This window comes from Lynx canadensis, chromosome X, assembly GCF_007474595.2.
Source record: "Lynx canadensis isolate LIC74 chromosome X, mLynCan4.pri.v2, whole genome shotgun sequence".
Lineage (NCBI taxonomy): Eukaryota > Metazoa > Chordata > Mammalia > Carnivora > Felidae > Lynx > Lynx canadensis.
In genome coordinates, this window is record NC_044321.2 from 44,470,846 (window position 1) to 44,487,161 (window position 16,316).

A 16,316-nucleotide genomic window follows, 5' to 3' on the forward strand; every position below is an offset into this window, starting at 1 on the left:
CCTCCCAGACGCTAAGTCGCGCTTGCTGTTGGAACACAGTCCGTCAGGCCCCTCTGCTTTTGCAAGCCGGACTCGAGGGCTCTGCTTGGCTGGCGAGCCGCCCCTCCGTCCCGGCTCCCTCCCCCCAGTCCGTGGAGCGCGCACCGCCTCGCCGCCCTTCCTACCCTCTTCCGTGGGCCTCTCGTCTGCACTTGGGTCCGGTGACTCCGTTCTGCTAATCCTCTGGCGGTTTTCTGGGTTATTTAGGCAGGTGTAGGTGGAATCTAAGTGATCAGCAGGACACGCGGTGAGCCCAGCGTCCTCCTACGCCGCCATCTTCCTGCGACTCAAGACAGTCTCTTTAAACAATGGTGCTGGGAGAACTGGACAGCAACATGCAGAACGATGAAACTAGACCACTTCTTACACCATTCACAAAAATTATCAGATACAGGACCTGAATGTGAGACAGGAAACCATCAAAACCCTAGAGGAGAAAGCAGGAAAAAAACCTGTCTGACCTCAGCCACAGCAATTTCTTATTTGACACATCCCCAACGGCAAGGGAATTAAAAGCAAAAATGAACTATTGGGACCTCATCAAGATAAAAAGCTTCTGCACAGCAAAGGAAACAATCAACAAAACTAAAAGGCAACCAACGGAATGGGAAAAGATATTTGCAACTGACATATCGGACAAAGGGCTAGTCTCCAAAATCTATAAAGAGCTCACCAAACTCCACACCCGAAAAGGAAATAATCCAGAGAAGAAATGGGCAGAAAACATGAATAGACACTTATCTTTTTTTTTTAATATATGAAATTTATTGTCAAATTGGTTTCCATACAACACCCAGTGCTCATCCCAACAGGTGCCCTCCTCAATACCCATCACCCACCCTCTCCTCCCTCCCACCCCCCATCAACCCTCAGTTTGTTCTCAGTTTTTAACAATCCCTTATGCTTTGGCTCTCTCCCACTCTAACCTCTTTTTTTTTTTTTTCTTCCCCTCCCTCATGGGTTCCTGTTAAGTTTCTCAGGATCCACATAAGAGTGAAACCATATGGTATCTGTCTTTCTCTGTATGGCTTATTTCACTTAGCATCACACTCTCCAGTTCCATCCACGTTGCTACAAAAGGCCATATTTCATTCTTTCTCATTGCCACGTAGTATTCCATTGTGTATATAAACCACAATTTCTTTATCCATTCGTCAGTTGATGGACATTTAGGCTCTTTCCATAATTTGGTTATTGTTGAGAGTGCTGCTATGAACGTTGGGGTACAAGTGCCCCTATGCATCAGTACTCCTGTATCCCTTGGGTAAATTCCTAGCAGTGCTATTGCTGGGTCATAGGGTAGGTCTATTTTTAATTTTCTGAGGAACCTCCACACTGCTTTCCAGAGTGGCTGCACCAGTTTGCATTCCCACCAACAGTGCAAGAGGGTTCCCGTTTCTCCACATCCTCTCCAGCATCTATAGTCTCCTGATTTGTTCATTTTGGCCACTCTGACTGGCGTGAGGTGATACCTGAGTGTGGTTTTGATTTGTATTTCCCTGATAAGGAGCGACGCTGAACATCTTTTCATGTGCCTGTTGGCCATCCGGATGTCTTCTTTAGAGAAGTGAAATAGACACTTATCTAAAGAAGTCATCCAGATGGCCAGCAAGCACATGTGAAGATGCTCAACATCGCTCCTCATTAGGGAAATACAAATCAAAGCCACACTCAGATATCACCTCACGCCAGTCAGAGTGGCCAAAATGAACAAATCAGGAGACTATAGATGCTGGAGAGGATGTGGAGAAACGGGAACCCTCTTGCACTGTTGGTGGGAATGCAAACTGGTGCAGCCACTCTGGAAAACAGTGTGGAGGTTCCTCAAAAGATTAAAAATAGACCTACCCTATGATCCAGCAATAGCACTGCTAGGAATTTACCCAAGTGATACAGGAAGGATACAGCTGATGCAGAGGGGCACTTGTACCCCAATGTTTATAGCAGCACTTTCAACAATAGCCAAATTATGGAAAAAGCCTAAATGTCCATCAACTGATGAATGGATAAAGAAACTGTGGTTTATATACACAATGGAATACTACATGGCAATGAGAAAGAATGAAATATGGCCTTTTGGAGCAGCGTGGGTGGAACTGGAGAGTGTTATTCTAAGTGAAATAAGTCATACAGAGAAAGACAGATACTATATATTTTCACTCGTATGTGGATCCTGAGAAACTTAACAGAAGACCATACAGGAGAGGAAGGAAAAAAAAAAGAGGTTAGAGAGGGAGAGAACCAAAACTTAAGAGACTCTTAAAAACTGAGAACAAACTGAGGGTTGATGGAGGGTGGGAGGGAGGGGAGGGTGGGTGATGGGTATTGAGGAGGGCACCTTTTGGGATGAGCACTGGGTGTTGTATGGAAACCAATTTGACAATAAATTCCATGTTTAAAGAAAATAAACAGAAATAAATTACTGATAAAACTTAAAAAAAAACCTACAGTGTCATATTGGTGAAAGGATGACATATAGATCAATGGAAAAGAATAGCGTTTAGAAATAGACCAGTACAAATATGATGAAGTGATTTTTTTTTTTTACAAAGGTGCTGTTTCAATGGAGAAATAATGGTCCTTTTAACAAATGGTGTGCACACTACAGCCACAGATTCTGCTACATACCTATTCAAATAACTAACATTAAGAAAAGTGTGAAGGGGCACCTGGCTGGCTCAGCTGGAAGAGTATGTGACTCTTAATCTTGAGATTGTGAGTTCAATCCCCAAATTGGATGTAGAGATTACTTAAATAAATAAAAACTTTAAAAAAAGTATGAAGAATGCCAAGTGCTGGCAAGAATGTGGAGCAATTATAAATCACATATTTCTGATGGGAATGCAAAATGGTTCAGCCTCTTTGGAAAACATTTTGGTAGTTTCTTATAAACACCCATATACGATAACCATTTATGAGCAATCCTACTCCTAGGCATTTCTTTTGAGATATTAAAAGTTATGTTCACACAAAAACCTGTACGTTAATGTTATGGCCTCTTAATTCATCCTCTATGAAAGTGGAAACTACCCAAATGTTTCAATTGGTGAATTGATAAACAGTCTGTGATACATCTATACAATTAAATACTATTCAGAAATAAAAACTAATGAACAATTGAAACATGTAACAATTTGGATGAATCTCAAAAGTGTTGTCCTAAGTAAAAGAAGCCTGTCTCAAAAGGTTACTTATTCTATGCTCCCATTTATATGACATTTTAGAAAGCAGAAACTAGATTGAAAGAGAAGAGTCTTTGTCAGACTTTGTGAGTGAGGAAGATTTTGTGATGAAAACAGGATATCATAAAGACTTTTGGAAGTTATGGGATTGTTTTGTATCCTGACTGTGCTGTGGTTACATGAATCTATGCATGTGTTAATACTAAAAGTACTTGTTTATACCATAAAAAGTAATTTAATATATGTAATTTTAAGAAATAACAAATATCCTTATGTAATAAGGTGAAACACATGGCTACATATATAGTTAAGTAAAAAAAAATCCTGGTGCAAAATAGTTTGTATTATATGTTGCTGTTTGGTAAAAATGTAAAATATATATATACATGTGTTTGCTTGCATATGTATAAAATATCTATGAAAGAATAAGTAAGATGGCTCTTTCTAGCCCCTAGGTGGCTAGAGGCCAGGTACAAAATGAAAAGTTTTTATATACACAAACTTTTATTTACACAACATATAATTTTGTGTAAGTTTTGGGTAACTGTTTAAAATTACTTTTTATTTCTTTATTATAATATATGATATATCCAAAATAATGCATGTGGTTCTAATGGGCACCTAGAATGGAGAACTACTGCTTTATAAGTTCCATATTTATTGTTATTTGTTTATAGCTTGTCTTCCTCTCTAAAATGTGAGATTCAAAAATGTAAGGATTTTTTCTACTCCTTTGTTGATGCATGTATTTCTACTGTCTTGAACAGTAAAAACCGCACAGTAGTTGACCAACAAATGTTTGTTGGGTGAATAAAATAAAGTGATAAGAACAGGGTACATGGTAGAAGCCGAGAAGAGGAGCAGCTGTCTGATTTTGGTTAAGGAGAGGAAGGAAGGGTCAGCAAGGTTTAATGAAAGATATAAAATAAGAGCTGATCTATGCAACATGAATATTAGATAGTAGGGTTTGAAAGTACACAGATTTGAGATCTCAGTGTACTTTCCAAATTGTAAGCACTTTTGTGATACTTGAACTTAGGGTGGGGAAAAGCAGAGTGGTGAGAGATGGGACTAGAGAGAGAGAGAGAGACCAAGTTAGACTACCGAGGTTTTTGTATACCACAGTAAGGAGGTGGGATTTGGTTAGAAACATGGAGGGTCTGAACTAAGTGATGCTGGTGATTGAGAGGAGTAGATGAGGTCTATAAATATTCATACATCACCTTTTCAGTGAGCTTTTCCATAATGGCATTCTTCTCCCCCTCCCCCATGTACATTGCTATCCTACTTGCTTTATTTCTTCATAGTATTTGTCATTTTCTGGCATGCATTTTCTTGAATATTTTATTATCTGACACAAGAATTTAGTTCCTTTGAAGGCAGAAATTTTTGTCCATTTTGTTTAGAGTTCTATCCTCAGAGCCTTATGTGTATTAACAGCTCAATAAATGTTTGTTGTGTGAATTTGTCAAAATTTTGAATGTGGATGAAGTCAAGGGAAAATTATCAGGTTTCAATGCCTCTGGATTTATGATAATATACTGGCTATTTTTTCCAGTTCAATTCCTAAATACAATTCATTATTAATAGCATAAGCCTCTAATTTTCTGTATTTATTCATCGGTTAATACAATACACTCTAAATCAACCTCTCTGCGTCCAGATTACAACAATACAACCTATTCTATATATTCTGGTTTTAAACATTAATATATACTTTATTGCTTAAAATTCTTTGACTTTCTGTTTTCCATGACATGGCTTGCAAGTCCCTTCCTTCTTTGGTCTCTTACATTCAGCTTCCTCTCTCATTAGTGTTGCTTTCACAGTATACTTCAATACTACTACCATTCTTCCCTTTCATTCATCCATTCAATAATGTATTCAACATCAAACAAGTCTTTATTGAGCACCCTCTAGGAGATAAGGTATATTTCAGGTTTTTAGTATCCACCAATCAATGGGATAGCCATAGTTCCTACACTGTCTCCTCTACCTATTATTTTGTAACAGTATAGTGCTAGTAGTTGTGTTTATTTCCCCAACAGTTTCTAAGGCCTTGAAATCCAGGATTGTGTCTTATTCTTCCTCAGATGGGCACTATCAGGAACAGAACCTTACACTGAATGGTTGTTCAGAATCTGCTGGTTGAATGAGAAATTTGAGTTAAAATGTTGAAATGAACTATAAAAAATACCAGCAAAAGTAAGGACCTGTTTGCCTCTGATCACATTTTGGTTATTTATTCATTCAACAAACATTGATAATCACCTATTTTACGGTAGGTTCTTTCTTATGTTTAAAATGTCACTTTTAGCCCTTACACTGTGGGTTCCTACTGTAATGTCAGTGGGTGTAGCATAGTATTTGGGACATGGTGGATGCTCACTATATAATTGTGGATTGACTGAAAATAACCACAAAAGAGGAGAACTGGAGTACAGGTTTGGGGCCCAGAAGAGATTTCTGGAGGTAGTGGCAAAAGGTGATTCAACATTGAACTTAAAAAAAAAATGTTTATTTTTGAGAGACAGAGCATGAGCAGGGGAGGGGCAGAGGTGGGGGGGCTATGCAGAATCTGAAGCAGGCTCCAGGCTCTGAGCTGTCAGCACAGAGCCCGACTTGGGGCTTGAACTCAGGAACTGTGAGATCATGACCTGAGCCGAAGTCAGATGCTCAACCGGCTGAGCCACCCAGGAGCCCTGAGAACTTTTAACCAGAGTGAGGATTATTTTATTACTGAAACTTTTTGTCAGTTGTCATTTTCTTCGTTTTCTTGGGGTGGTGGTGTATAAGCATACAAGAATTCTTTCTAAATGAGTTTACCTTTATTTGTTTTGAAATTTGAATACAGCATGTAACTCTTTGGATACAATTCCGAGACAAAAATGATTCATATTTAAGATTTTTTTTTAATCTTGAAATCAAGGTATGCCACTAATAAAAATAAACTTTTTTTTCAACATGGTATGCCAGAAAAACAGTAAACCAGTATAGCAAATATGTAACTATTGACATGCAAGAGTTAAGGGACTAAGGGTTAGGAATGCGAGATGACAAATCGGATAAGTGGGGTTTGACTGAAATACTGCAGTTCCTGGGATGACTAGAACTAGGATTTGTAAAAAGTTACCGAGTCCCCTCCCAGCCGGTTTACAATACTACCCAGTTTCTGATTTGACAAGAGAGCCATAGCGATAAAGTATTCCAAGAACTTGCTAGAGAGGCACGGGAAGTTGCTTGAGTAAAGGGGGCGTGGTGTCGGAAGTTAAATCTTCAGCTCAAAGAAAGAAAATAACACTTCCGGTCACGCCGTCGTTGCGTCGCGGTTTTCTTCACCAAGGTGAGTGTAAAGAAAGACTGATAATTTTCGCAAGTGAATCCCTAAACACCCCGGGGAAGCTTTCCTCCTTCCTACAACGTGGGATGGAACGAAGAATTCATCCCGAGTACATTCTGTGAAAGATGTTTCTGACGAGTATGGCTCTGCTCGCCAATCTTTTCTCCCTTACTCCGAAGATGGCCGGCTGTCATCCCCTCCCCTTTCTGACTCTTGTAGTCCTTTTTTCCCTGGTCATTCTTCACCTCTCTTCATTATTCCAGATCGTCTTCCTGATTTTTCTGAGCCTGAGTCATTCCCTCTACCACAGGTTCTTATCCTACCTCTTACTCCCACCTTCTTCCCCGCCCCCCTTTAGCCTCAAAACTTTTGCAACCCAGTTCTGCCACTCTTAATCTACATTCTTCCTTTTCCTTCATCCCCAGTACTTTACTCCCCTCCTTGCTGCACAAGGTTTCTGATCCATTCTGTCTCCCTCCTGCAGAGGCCATTAAACTATATACTTTCCAAAACCAGGTGTGGCTTCAGTTTCAAGGTCAACGCTGTTTTTGTTCTTAAAAATAAACAGTGGCAGAAATTTTAGAGTCTTAAGAGACATAGGGTCTTGTTCAAATTATTATTATTGTGTTTATTTTTACTCTAAACAAAATTACACATCAGATACTGCACTGATTTTTAACCGTCTATTCGTGACATTAAAAAAAATTTTTGGCATAGAACTGAATCCCCACATTTTTATGGGGGCAAACGTAGTGGATTTTCCTGTAACCCGGTGTCATCTCTTGAGGGTGGAAGCTTTTCCATCTCCTTTAGAACTTGTCATAGATCAGAAATCATTGAAACATATGACATCCAATCACAAATTTATTTTTTCATTTGAGTTATGCTTATTATGCAAATCCTTTTCTGGTCTCTGGTAGCAACATTGAACAGCAACCTGGCAGATTTTTCAGTTTTCCTGGGAACTTTGCAAGTATTATCTATTTGGTGCAAGGTCAAATGTATTTTTCTGTTACATTTATCGTGTTTGTCTTGGGAGAACATTAGTTAATCACAATCTATTATTTCAATTTTTTTACCCAAGAGAGGGGGAATGATCATTAAACTTATAATGAGGGTCAAGGTTTTTCAGGCTCTAAAGAGGAATTTAACCAAGGATCTCCTTGAACAAGTAATTTATTCCTCCCTTCTCCTGTAGCTACTGTGTTACACTTGCCAAAATAAGTGTAAGAATAAGTAATTCTTTTTTCTAGGCCAGGAATAGTTTTCAGTTCTTTTATATAAAGATGAGGCAGAGATGTTGTGATACCAAAACACTTAGGAAATTTTGGGAAGGGTATTGCTGATGTCTCTGTATTCTCTATTCAAATCATAATTACACAGCATTTAAATGTCACATGGCTTCAACCCACTGTGCAACCATTATTTATTCATGCAAGACTTTTTTATTGAATAACTTTTATGTGTCAGACAGTGTTAAACACTGAGAATACAAGTGGAAAATAAAAAGTTTTAAAAACTATAATTGAGAGACAATAAATGATTAAAATAAATATGAATGGGTTGTGATAGGGAGGGGATGTACTATTTTAAATTGGATGGTTAGGAAGACCTCCCTGGTAAGGCAGCATTTTGACTACAAACCTAAAGGAGGTGCGAGCACAAACTATATAGATGTTAGTGGGAAAAACAGGATGTATCTATGTCAGTGTCTGCATTTGTTGTTCATTTGGCTCCCCCCACACACACTTTGTGGTCACTTTTCTGCACAGCTTTAATGCAGCACTCTGCATACTCAAATGACCTAATCCAGTCACATAAATTTCTCGTTCTTTTTCTCCTGGCTAGCTTCTTGCTATCCAGTTAGGTATATTGTCAGTTACCAGCCCCTCTAGGAAGATATCTCTATATCTATCCTCACATCTTCCTCAATCTGTTTGTTTGTGGTGCACTGTGTGCTATCCTACAGCATATTTGCTTACCTTTCTCAGTGCTCTTATTGCTGTGTGTTCATGATATTTTACCCACAAATGTTTGATATGTTAAATTGGAATGAATTTAATACTTGTCTGTCTGTACAGGCAACCTTTTAAATATAGTTGGCCCCCAAATTTCAGAACCACCCTATAAGGTCAGTACTATCATTGTCATTTTACTGTTGATAAAACCAAGACTCAGAGGTGGATAGTAACCTGCTATTGGTGGTGGAATTCATGGAGGTAAGGTCTGTGAGACACTCAGTCCTGGCCTGGTTTTCTTTGTCTTTTGTTTGTGTCTCTTTAGCTGTTTATTAATGAGAAGTACAAAATATATGGACTATTTTATTATTTTATAAGACATAATCTGGGTATAGAAATTTCATTTTTAAAATTTTCCTTTAATAAATCAGATTATATCAGGAGCTTGAATTACTTCATAACTATAAATATTAAGAGCTGAGAGGTGTAGTGACTCTTTTTACTTAAACATTTTTTAATTAATTTAAACAAGCATAAATTGAAAGAAGAGTACAATGAATACTTTTATACTCTAAACCTAGATTCAATAGTTGTTAACATTTGCCATATTAGCTCACTTGCTCACTCTTAACCATCCATTCATCCATTTATTTAAAAAAAAATTTTTTTTGCATTTATTTATTTTTGAGAGACAGAGACAGCATGAGCAGGGGAGGAGCAGAGAGAGAGGGAGACACAGAATCAGAAGCAGGCTCCAGGCTCTAAGCTGTCAGCACAGAGCCTGATGTGGGGCTCCAACCCACGAACCGTGAGATCATGACCTGAGCTGAAGTTGGCTACTTAACCGACTGAGCCACCCAGGCGCCCCTCCATCCATTCATTTTTAAAATTAAGGCATAATTGTTTATCTGTTTTCTGATCTATGTATTTTGGTTGAACCATTTGAGATTTGCAGGCTTTATTATTTTTTATTTATTTATTATTTTTTAATTTACATCCAAGTTAGCATATAGTGCAACCATGATTTCAGGAGTAGATTTCTTAATGCCCCTTACCCATTTAGCCCATCCCCCCTCCCACAACCCCTCCAGCAACCCTCTGTTCTCTGTGTTTAAGACTCTTATGTTTTGTCTCCCTCCCTGTTTTTATATTATTTTTGCTTCCCTTCCCTTATATTCATCTGTTTTGTATCTTAAATTCCTCATAGGAGTGCAGACTTTATTTTTAAATAAATATACACAAAAAGGTGCATGTGTCAAAAGTGTATGGCTCAAGGCATTTTCAATGTAAACACACATGTGTAACCAGCATCCAAATTAAGAAATAGAACATGACTAGCATCTGAACGCCCTTGAATGTATTCCCTTCCAGTCACATCTAAACTCCCAATTAGCCACAGTCCTTGCTTCTATCACTGTATAATAATTTTGCCTGTTTTTGAACTTTATAAAAATATGGTAGTAAATCATTATTTTTTTGGTGCCTGACCTCTTTGGCTTAAGATTTTGTTTTTGAGATTCATCCATATTATTGGGTGCAGTAGTATGTTTTTGAGATGCATTCATATTATTGGGTATAGTGGTAATTCCTTCATTCTCATTGGTATGTATTCCATTGTTTGAACATATCATAATAGATGGACATTTTGTATGTTTATATTTTTGGCTTGTAAATATTTGTGGACATTATAGTATATGACTTTTGGTGATATATGTACATATTTCTGTTGAGCATATACCTAAGAGAAGAATTGCTGAATTAAGTTATGTATATGACTAGCTTTAGTAGAGACTGTCAACTAATTTTCCACAATGGTTGTACAGGCATACCTTGTTTTATTGCATTTTGCTTTATTGCACTTTGAAGATACTGTTTTTTACAAATTGAAAGTTTGTGGCAATCCTGAGTCAAACAAGTCTTTCGGCATCATTTTTCTAACAACATTTGCTCACTTCATGTCTCTGTGTTACATTCTGGTAATTCTTGAAATATTTCAAACTTTTTCATTATTAGTATATTTGTTAAAGGTGATTTGTGATTAGTGATTATGACTTTCTGAAAGTCAGATGATGGTTAGCATTTTTTAGCAATAAAGTATTTTTTCATTACAGTATATGTTTTTAGACATAATGTTATTACATACTTAATAGACTAAAGTGTAGTGTAAACATAACTTTTATATGCACTGGCAAACCAAAAAATTCATTTTACTTGCTTTATTGTGATATTCACTTTATTGTGGTGGTCTAGAACCGAATCTACAAGTTCTCTGAGGTATGCCTGTACTATAAAACTCTCAGTACAAATCTTTAAGAGTTCCACTTTCTCTAGAATATTGTCAACACTTGTCATTGTCTTTACTTTTTAAGGAAAAAAAGTAGCCATTATAGTGGTTATGAATGGTATCTTATTATTTTAATTTGCAGATCTGATGATAAATTTACATCTGTCCATGTTTGTTGGCCTGGATATCTTTTTATGAGATACCTTTTCAATCTTTGACCACTTTTTCTCCTGGACTATCTTACTGATTTGTTGAGATCTTTTTAATTAAGGACGTTAATATTTTGTTATATTTATTGCAGATCTCAGTTGCTTGCATTTTCAGTTTCTTAATGGTGTCTTTTGATGAACTATCCCAATTTTAGTATTGTTGTTCAATTTCATAATGTTCCCCTTTGTGGCTAGTGCTTGTTTTGTTAAAAAATCTTTGCCTTTTTCAAGGCCATGAAGACATTTTTCTGTGTTGTGTTATTGTTTAATCTCTCATTTGTATTCACAATTTATTTGTAATTGATTTTTGTGTATGTTTTCAGTATAAGTTATGGGTGTGAGTAAAGGTCCCCTCCCTTTTTTGTATGTCAAACTGGACATCCAGTCAACCCAGTATCACTTACTGAAAAGATCATTCTTTCCCTTCTATAGCATCATATTTTTGATAAATCAAATGGTTAGTTTATATATGTGGGTTTGTTTCTGAATTCTGTTCAGTTTGGGTTACTTCTCTATCCTTGTATAAGTACCACTGTCATAATTAATGTCATTTTATAATATACCTTATATACAGTCATTTAGTTCTACAGTTTTGTTCTTTTTCTTCAATAATGCCAAATTGGTTTTTTGAATTTCCATTTGCATTTTAGAATCAGCTTGTCAGTTTCCACAAAAATTCTTCTTGGCATTTTGATTGAGATACCACTTAATATCATGGCATTTTACACCTAAATATCTCAGCGTTCATCTCCTAATATTAGGGACACAATAATTTCCTAATATCACCTAACACTTAATCCATTTTCAAATTTCTTTTTTTCCTCAATGACCCTTTTATAGCTGGTATTTCTTTAAAAAAAATACACAAGCAGCGTTTACTGAGGTTCTGTTTTTTATCAGGCAATATATACATATTATTTAATTTAATCAAAACCAGAAAAAGGGTAATGATGTACATATTCTTCCATTTTACAGGAAAGGAAAGGAATCATACTTGGTTAAGAAACTTGTTCAATCATAAAGCTTCAAAGACCATTCACATTCAAATGCATAGTTCTATAATATGAAATCCCTTGCTCTTATCACTGTATCATATCGAATACAAAAGAATAAAAGTAAAACTCAAATCATAAAGAGATAGGGAAAGGAAGAAATTCTGCTGAGGGATCTATTAATTATAAAATGCAGAATATAGTTCTTATGGCTGGTATTCAAAAGCATCACCCAACCTAGATTAATGTATATTTATAGTTTTTGAGATTTTTTGTTGTCATTTTCCCTGTTTTGTTGAACTTGTGGATATTTTTATATTTGGTACTTTTCAATCCATTGCAGTCATTATTTCTTCTGTTGCTCAAACTGTCCAGTTTAGAATGAACCAGTTGGAGCCTCTGATATTAGTTTCTTTTTTCCTTTATTACTGAAATTTTCAAATATATTTAAAGTAGGATATAGCATGTATCCATTCTCAGCTTCAACAATTAATACCATTTTGCTGATTTTGTTTGATCTTTTCTCCTCACCCACTTTTTCACTGGAGTATTTAAAAAAAATTTTTAAGTTTATTTTGAGAGAGAGACAGCATGAGTGGGGGAGGGGGAGAGAAGGAGGGAGAGAGGAAGAGAGAGAGAGAATCCCAAGCAGGCTCCACACTGTCAGGGATCCCGACGCGGGACTCGAACTCACAAAACTGTGAGATCATGACCTGAGCTGAAACCGAGCGTGGGACACTTAACTGACTGAGCCACCCAGGCGCCCCTTCACTGGAGTATTTTAAAGCAATCCCAGACATTATGTCATTACACAGGTAAATAACTCACTATACATCTCTAACTCTTTTTTTTTTTTTTTAATTTTTTTTTTCAACGGTTTTTATTTATTTTTTTGGGACAGAGAGAGACAGAGCATGAACGGGGGAGGGGCAGAGAGAGAGGGAGACACAGAATTGGAAACAGGCTCCAGGCTCCGAGCCATCAGCCCAGAGCCCGACGAGCCCGACGCGGGGCTCGAACTCACGGACCGCGAGATCGTGACCTGGCTGAAGTCGGACGCTTAACCGACTGCGCCACCCAGGCGCCCCATACATCTCTAACTCTTAAGTGCATTATATTAAGTAACCAATAAGCCATTACACTTAATAAGATTAACAGTAATTCTCATACTATGTAATACCCAGTTCATATTCAAATTTCTGTGATTTTCTTAAAGATGTCTTTGTATAGTTTCTTTGTTAAATCTATATCTAAACAAGGGCCACAAGATATTTTTGTCTTCAGTCTGTTTTCCTGTTAAAACCTTGTATAGCCAACCCCTCTTCCACATTTTAAAGACCATTGGTTTGTTAGAGAAACTAAGTCATTTATTGTGTCGACAAATGGATTTAGATGATTGCTTCCTTCAGGTGGTATTCATTTTGTTTTCCCATCTGCATGTTTCTGTTCACTGGCATTTAGAACTAGAAGATTTATTAGGTTCACTTTCAATTATTATTATATTTTGTATTTTGTTTTGCTTTTTAAATTTTTTTTTTTTAGTTTTTTATTCTCATGTTAGTTAACATACAGTGTAGTCTTGGCTTCAGGAATAGAACCCAGTGATTCATCTCTTACACATGACACCCAGTGCTCATCCTGAAAAGTACCCTCCTTAATGCCTAGCACCCATTTAACCCATCCCCCCACCCCTATCAACCCTCAGTTTGTTCTGTGTATTTAAGAGTCTGTTTTTATCTTATTTTTCCTTCCCTTACCCTATGTTCATCTGTTGTTTCTTAAATTCCACATAAGAGTGAAATCATATGATATCCATCTTTCTCTGACTGACTTATTTTTTAAGGGAAAAAATCATTTCAAGTAGTGATATGCACTTTCTATTGCATTTCATCATATCTGGTTTAAATTTTTAACTGATTCTGGGGTTCATTTGTGTTTTCAGGGGTTGTCAGCCTGATCTCCATTTTTTTTTAAATTTTTAAAAATGTTTATTTATTTTTGAGAGAGAGCGCACGTGTGCACACGCACGCACTCATGAGCCGGGCAAGGGCAGAGAGAGAGAGAGAGATACATAATTCGAAGCAGGCTCCAGGCTCCAAGCTGTCAGCATGGAGCCCAAAGCAGGGCTCAAACTCACAAACCGAGGTCATGACCTGAGCCAAAGTCAGATGCTTAATCTGATGCAGCCACCCAGGCATCCCAACTCCATTGTAGCATCTCCTACCAACCTTTCTCCTGTTTAGCAGCCATTGAAGATAATTGTCTAAATTCATTATTTTACTAATAGTTTAAAAAGAGTGGTCTAATTTTATCAATCCTTCTGCATTTATTAGCTGGAATTATTTCAGAAAAAAGACCTCTTTATCAGCTTTTTTTTGGGGGGTCCCCAAATGTATTCTATAAAAAGAAAGGATAAATGCTTTTTTTTTTTCATTTATCGGAGTAATGGGTTCATTCCCTAGAGAATTTCATTGTTTTCTTTAATATTATTAGGAATTCATGGATTTTTATGTATTTTATGTACCCATTGTGGTTTATTTTTGATGCCCAAACTGTGTCATTTTAGAAATTAGGAGACTTTTGGGGCGCCTGGGTGGCGCAGTCAGTTAAGCGTCCGACTTCAGCCAGGTCACGATCTCGCGGTCCGTGAGTTCGAGCCCCGCGTCGGGCTCTGGGCTGATGGCTCAGAGCCTGGAGCCTGTTTCCGATTCTGTGTCTCCCTCTCTCTCTGCCCCTCCCCCGTTCATGCTCTGTCTCTCTCTGTCCCAAAAATAAATAAACGTTGAAAAAAAATTAAAAAAAAAAAAGAAAAGAAATTAGGAGACTTTTCCTATATCCTTTACATGATCTCATTAGATCTTGGCTTCCTTGCTTTCTGACATAAGATATTTTAGGCTCATTCCCTGCCCCAGTCCTGACATCAGCCATTTTGCAAGGAGCCATGTATTCCTTCAATAGGGATTGGTACTTAGAAACCAAGATGTGAGTGCTCAAGGGATTATTACTATTTTTTTAGTAATGCTATGTGGCCTTTTGTTGTCACCCTTTTCCTTACTATTTTGAATATAAGTGAATGATTCCACCAGCATTACATTGATAATTAGCTAAGCATGGCTTTCGTTTGTTTATGTAGGCATTCATTCAGTAAAAATTTATAGACCACACTACCATGTATTTGATCTTATGCTGGGTACAGGGGATGTAAAGGTAAACCTGACATGTTTCCTGTCCTTGATGAAGATTCATTATACTGGGGGTACGAGTAAATGAACAGACAGTCTAAAGAGTATGATAAGTACTGTAGTGGGCATAGTACACAGTGGGGGCAAGTGATAAACTGTGGGGTAGCACAGAAGGGGCATCTGAAAATGCTTTGGAAAGGAAAATAATGCTTGATACTGGGTGAATAGAGGAAGTATGAAGGTAGAAGCGCTATGAAGGGTGTTCCAGTCAGAGGAAACTGGAAAGAGGTGGGGGAGATCTTGATATATTCAGAGAAAAGCATATGTGTGGTTGGTTATAACTGGAATGTAAGTTTTATGTAGAGGAAGAGAAATGAAACTAGAGACATAGATAAGGGCCAGGATGTTGAGCACCCCAAAAGTCAAGTCAGAGAATGAGGATTTCACTCTGAAGCCTGTGAGGAAGAAGCAATGGAATTGTCTTAAGCAGATGAGATACACAGTTCTCTTTGTAATGTACTGATGATGCACTGGGTGAATGGGTGGGAGTGAGACGGTAGGAGACTGATAAGTGGGGGAGAGGTGTAGTGGTCCAGGAGAGAGATAATGTCATGTTACACTGCATTCTGCACTCTATGTGTGTGTGTGGTGTATGGGAAAGTCATGTGTGTATGTATTACATATACTATAATCTATTATAATCCATAATATACATATACACACATTTTTAGGGTGCAGTGTAACATGACATTTTTTGTATATGATAATATAATATAGGCGACATATATGTATATAAAATAGATCTGTGCATACACATGTACATAGCTATATGTGCATATATATCCAGGGGCTGTCCCATTACAACAGGTCTAAAACAGAGTATATTTCAGTGAAGAAGTATTGCCCAAGGACAACTGAAAAGTGGAAAGGGGCTAATAAGCACTCCCTCCTTGACCAAATGTGAGTCATGCCCCTCGGAGCCCTCTTTTCAACTAGATCTCATCCTTGGGCATTGTCTTTGGCCTGTCCGGTCTAGTTTTAGAAAGTATCCTGCTGAATAAATTTAATGAGACTCCCCCCCCCCACATTTGATATGTGATCATCCTGGTTTTCCTTCAGCAAGAATTCTC

General features: G+C 37.4%; 1 protein-coding gene across 2 annotated transcripts in view; it reads left to right on the top strand.

The window, feature by feature from the left end:
* The first annotated feature begins 6,525 nt into the window (after positions 1 to 6,525).
* Positions 6,526 to 16,316, top strand: part of MAGED1 (MAGE family member D1) — a 56,545-nt gene continuing 46,754 nt past the window's right edge. Inside the window, exon 1 of one of the 2 annotated variants that reach the window (XM_030305458.2) lies at positions 6,526 to 6,564. The gene's annotated coding sequence lies outside the window, so the exon portion shown is untranslated. The remainder of the gene's footprint in view (positions 6,565 to 16,316) is intronic. The other variant, XM_030305460.1, reaches the window with a different exon arrangement.